The 6,000-nt window shown below is 37.5% G+C and overlaps 1 protein-coding gene across 1 annotated transcript in view; it reads left to right on the top strand.

Annotated features, from left to right (window-relative positions):
• The first annotated feature begins 778 nt into the window (after positions 1–778).
• The window catches only part of TICAM2 (TIR domain containing adaptor molecule 2), a 46,722-nt gene continuing 41,500 nt past the window's right edge, over positions 779–6,000 (top strand). The window contains exon 1 of the mRNA XM_053701571.1: positions 779–861. The gene's annotated coding sequence lies outside the window, so the exon portion shown is untranslated. The remainder of the gene's footprint in view (positions 862–6,000) is intronic.

The following is a 6,000-nucleotide window of genomic DNA, read 5'->3' as shown; positions in this document are numbered from 1 at the left end:
GCCAGTACTCTTTCCCAACTCTCTCACTTTAACAACTTCCTATTTCTATCCAGCTATTGTCTTACCCAGAACCACCAAGCTGATGTTGCTAACTGCTATGCACTTTTTGTTGTTGTTAATCTATTACTGTATGTAGCATTATTTAATTTCTTCAGGTATAAAATAAAGAATATTAAAAATGTCTGTACAATAATGTGTTTCACCTTGGCTAAACATATACAAAAGAGGGCGTGCAGTAGTGGGTGTGGTGTGAGCAGTAGTGGATTGGCTCAGAAGTGGCGAGTAACATTTTGGCCTGGCTAGAAGTTAATAACCTGAAATTTTGAGCCCTGTATATAGTATATATATATATTATATATATATATATATATACTGTGTATATATATATATATATATATATATATATATATACTGTATATATACATATATATATGTATATATACAGTATATATATATCTAATATATATTATTATATATACAGTATATATATATATATGTATCTAATCTAAATATTTGTGTATATATATATATATTAAAAAAAAGAATAAATCTCAAATAAATGTGTGCGCCTGCCCGCCCGCACCGCCCCCCCCCCCCCCCCGTTATCTGCTGGCTGTCCAGTATTTTTTTGAAGGACAGCTGGCAACCCTACCCCAAGCTACTAAAATGATGTGGTATCTGCACGAATCCTCTGGTTTCACTTTCTCCATGCTTTTGTGTACGCCTGAACTTCCTTTATTATTACTGGTGAAAGAACTGCTTGTACTTCCTGTTGAGGCTGCATTACACTAAAACTGTGTGCCCACTGCCAGCATTAGAAACGGCACTAAATGCACAGGACTGGTACAGCGGATCAGAAAGGTAAGCACAGGTCTCTTCCACTCACAAATTATCATACAGTAAACACTTATTCTTTTTACAAAAGGCTAAAGCGTTAGCATAATAATGTAACCAGGAAACAGTTACCACAGATTTAGTCAGTATTTTTTTACAATTAAATATTCAATCATAGAAAAACATTTAATTATGCATATTCTACATCACTAGTTCTTATTACAAACTGACAGCCATGCCTGTAAATAACTTCACTATAGCAAAAGCAGAGCGTTTGAGCTGCAAGTGATTTCTGCAGGCTAATTACACTTCCCTTTGCTAGTGAGAAGAACTGGTAACCACAGCAATACAGTCTTTGTCGTCTTAAAATATATATTTTTTTCATGGAATTAATATAGAAAGAAAAATTGTAAAGCCTGTGTATGAAGAGCAGATGGAATCTGCTCAGTGTGACATATGACATTGTGCTTTAAATTCTCTTATGTGGTAGAGGTATCACAGAATATTAAATACTTTGCTGCCATAGAGGGCTATAACCAAGTATTTCCAGGAGGTCAATGCATTTGCAAGGCTTTAGTGGTTACTCATATACAATATGATTTATATTATGGGAACCCAAACCTTTTTTACATGGATTCCCTGTTACTAATGGCAGAATATGCCTCCCGCAACATTAGATTATATTAAAACTTATGCTAGAGGTAATGCCTCTAAATAAAAGTAGATTATAACACAATTTTAGTTACTAATAATGAATTTAACTACATATACTCACATTCACAAAATTTGGTACAAATTTAATAACAAATTATTAATGTCTGCAGCAGATGGAAAGCAGCATTAAAAGTATAATGATACCAGCCACAAGACACAGGCCGTCTTGTGAATTATAGGCCAATATAACAGTGGGACACCATGGTTCAAAGGCCCAATTTTCAGGTCACCCGATGGCTATATAATAAAAACTGGTTAAAACCTGTAGCAATTGTCTTACCATTTGTGACATTGCAATAAAAAAGGTAATGATTACATATTTAATTTGAATGTTTTTAGTCAAAGCTACATATTTTAAAATTACTTAATTATTTTTTGCAAAATGTAAAGTTACAGACACAAACCCAATGTCTTGGGGTCACACTTAACTCAAATTTTTATTTTACTCCTCACATTCAGTCTTTAGTCAGTTCCTGCTGTTTCCACCTTAAACACATCTCCAAAATTTGCCACTTCCTCCCACAAGACACAACTAAGATTTGAATTCACTCTCTATCATTTTCAGCCTTGACTATTGCAACTCCACCCTCTCCGGTCTCCCTAGCTGTCGTTTATCTCCTTTACAATCCATAATAAATGCCTCTGCCAGACTGATCTTCCTTACGCATCGCTCCTCATCTGCTGCACCTCTCCCCTAGTCCCTTCAACTGCTTCATTTAGCCTCCAGAATAAAACACAAAGGGGCCGATTTATCAATGTCTGGTGGACATGATCTGCTGTAGCGGATCATGTCTGCGAGACATCACTTAATGCAGACAGCATTCACTGTTGGCATTTAACATTGCACAAGCAGTTCTGTTGAACCGCTTGTGCAATGCTGCCCTTGCAGATTCGCAGGCAATTGGCCGCTAGTAGGGGGTGTCAATCAACTCGATCGTACACGATCGGGCTTATTGCTGTCCTACACTTCAGAGGAGGCGTATGAGTTAAGGACCGCTGCTTCTTAACCCCTGTTTCCGGCGAGCATGAAGGCTTGCGCGGGAACAGGGGTATTTGGCCCCTTTCGGGCCATGAAAAATCGGCTCCATAGGGTCCGATTAAAAGTGGAGCGGTATTTAACACTCCGCTCGAGCGCTAACTCCGCTAGAAGTAAGTTTTTTGCACACATTGGGTAGCACTCATATTACAAGTTAATGCACCTAAAAAGTCGAACGTTGAACATCACACACGCAGTAACATATTCCACCATAGAAGTCAATGGACAAAAAAGTACCATGAAGACCCGGTTGTAATTATCTAAATACAGTTTTTACCTTGGAGAACAGTGTGTCATTCAAAGGGCTGTTTCATGATTTTGAGTATATGAAGGCGAAGCATACATTATAAAATGAAAAAATAAACACAAAAGGCTCCTCCTAGTGCAATATGGCTAATAGACTAAGCTTCCCAAATATATCAAATAAAGCTGTTGTACTCACAATCGTGGCAGCATTCCCAAGTGCTGATAGAAGCAGGCTAGGAGATCTGAGTGTCACAGCTCACTGACCACCGGCATAGAAGCATCAACACCCTGTTTTGCTGGACTGTAAGGTCTCACTCATGCACCATCAGGTGAAAAACATTCAGAGGGACTATAGTATAATCCTCAATCAGTGCAGCATAATCGCCACGCATTTCTCGGCTATTATAGCTGTTTTCTCAGGCGAATGCTGCTTATTACAATCATTAGTGTTATATTGTCTGTAATCAAAACGCTTAATACTAGACAAGCACATTTATTTTTTTTACGAATACAAATTCATTAAGGAAACCAGGATATTAATTTTGTTTTCACAAACAAATATCCGAATGACTGCACCATGAAATTTAAAGAAAATAATAAATACAGAAATAAATCACCAGTATTCATTTGTTTACTTTAAATTGCCTTAGGGGTTAAAATACCTACCTCTAGTGCGTTGGAGAGCCGTGCTAATCCCACTACTTCGTCACAGAGCCCTGGGCCATGTTAATAGGAGATTTGCGCTAAACCTAATTTTCGTACAACCCTGGACTCTGTTAAGAAGGATAGTGATTAGTGCAGCTCCACAGTATGCTATACTTAACTATAGCTTGATGAGTAGCCACCCTAATCCTTTCCCTTCACAGAGCCCAAGGCCACCCTAATAGAAGATGTAATGTGCACTAAGCCTCCTATTAGCGCGGCCCAGGGCTCTGTGAAGAAGTGTTGGGATTAGCACGGCCGTCCAGTGCACTATAGGTAAGTATATAATGCAATAGGTTAACTTTTCCACCTGTAGCATAGAAACATTTACATTAATTTAACAAAAACAAATTTAATTGTTCCGTGAATATTCAGTATTTGTTTAGTTTAAAACTAAACAAATATGAAATAACACGGCAGTCTATTTTTCCGAAAAATAAACTTTTTAGATTATTAAAATAGTAAGGGATAATGTAAGAGACAATGTGAGGACAGATACAAAGTATACAGAAATTGTAAGATGGTAAAAAACAATAATCTGATACAGAAATGAACTAAGAACTGATTCTCTCCTTAATTTAAAACTGCTGCCTTCTTTCAGTCTCTCCCCGGGGACTGTAATAGATACAAAATTTCAAAGATAGATGGCGCTGGTCTTGGTATTATGTTGTGGATATGTAGATATCTTCTAATATTCTGGTGGCAAAAGGAAACAGACTTGTTGTGTATATAAACACCAATTAATAAGGGTGCAATATACTCACTCCATAAGATGTATGATGTCTGCTCATCTATAGATGACCTCACAGTTAGCTTCAAACCAAGGATGGACTCCAATAATATCAATCCAGATTGCTAAAAGCAAGGAAGAGCTCCAATCAGGTGTGTATAAGATTACTTAAAATTACAAATAGCAACTTACTCCATCAAATCTGGAATTCCGGCGATGTCACAGCAAAGAAGCAATTCATTACTCCATAGGTGGTAAAAAGGTATTTTTAATTGCTCAACGCGTTTCGACGTATGCAAACGTCTTTTTCAAGAGCAAATTTAAAACAAGTGAAAACAGTTGAAAACGTTTGTATGCTATGACACAAATTGCCGGTTTAAATACAGATGGTACAGGTTCCAATTTCCTGCGGAAAAACAGGAAATTGGATTCACATGAAGATATTTAGAACAACTTAAAAAAACATAAAAACATCATGTCTGTGTTTGTCTATAATAGCTTCATAGTATAGAAGGTGAAATATAATAATTTTGACTATGTCGATTTTAATTTTCTAATTTAAATTTAATTCATTAGTGGATTGCCAAACACAAATATTTAGACCAATCACAGACATTCAAATTACATGGTATTGCATTATAACCAATGAGAGAATCTGAGGGATTTGAGTTCTCAAACGAGTAGTATTTTGTGTGAAGTTCCATTTCAGGTCAGCCGGAATCACATGCGGCTAGATTTAGAGTTTTGTCGGTAACGACCCGCGTAGCTAACGCTGGCTTTTTTCTGGCCGCACCTTTTAAATAACTCTGGTATTGAGAGTCCACAGAATGGCTGCGTTAGGCTCCAAAAAAGGAGCGTAGAGCATATTTAACGCAACTTCAACTCTCGATACCAGAGTTGCTTACGGACGCGGCCAGCTTCAAAAACGTGCTCGTGCACGATATCCCCATAGGAAACAATGAGGCTGTTTGAGCTGAAAAAAAACCTAACACCTGCAAAAAAGCTGCGTTCAGCTCCTAACGCAGCCCCATTGTTTGCTATGGGGAAACACTTCCTACATCTACACCTAACACTCTAACATGTACCCCGAGTCTAAACACCCCTAACCTTACACTTATTAACCCCTAATCTGCCGCCCCCGCTATCGCTGACCCCTGCATATTATTAACCCCTAATCTGCCGCTCCGTAAACCGCCGCTACTTACATTATCCCTATGTACCCCTAATCTGCTGCCCCTAACACCGCCGACCCCTATATTATATTTATTAACCCCTAATCTGCACCCCACAACGTCGCCTCCACCTCCCTACACTTATTAACCCCTAATCTGCCGACCGGACCGCACCGCTATTATAATAAAGTTATTAACCCCTAATCCGCCTCACTAACCCTATAATAAATAGTATTAACCCCTAATCTGCCCTCCCTAACATCGCCGACACCTAACTTCAAACATTAACCCCTAATCTGCCGACTGGAGCTCACCGCTATTCTAATAAATTTATTAACCCCTAAAGCTAAGTCTAACCCTAACACTAACACCCCCCCTAAGTTAAATATAATTTAAATCTAACGAAATTAATTAACTCTTATTAAATAAATTATTCCTATTTAAAGCTAAATACTTACCTGTAAAATAAATCCTAATATAGCTACAATATAAATTATATTTATATTATAGCTATTTTAGGATTTATATTTATTTTACAGGTAACTTTGTATTTATTTTAACCAGGT

Source organism: Bombina bombina, chromosome 2, assembly GCF_027579735.1.
Source record: "Bombina bombina isolate aBomBom1 chromosome 2, aBomBom1.pri, whole genome shotgun sequence".
Lineage (NCBI taxonomy): Eukaryota > Metazoa > Chordata > Amphibia > Anura > Bombinatoridae > Bombina > Bombina bombina.
Note: the sequence above shows the minus strand (reverse complement) of the source record. Positions and strands in the feature narration are given on the sequence as shown.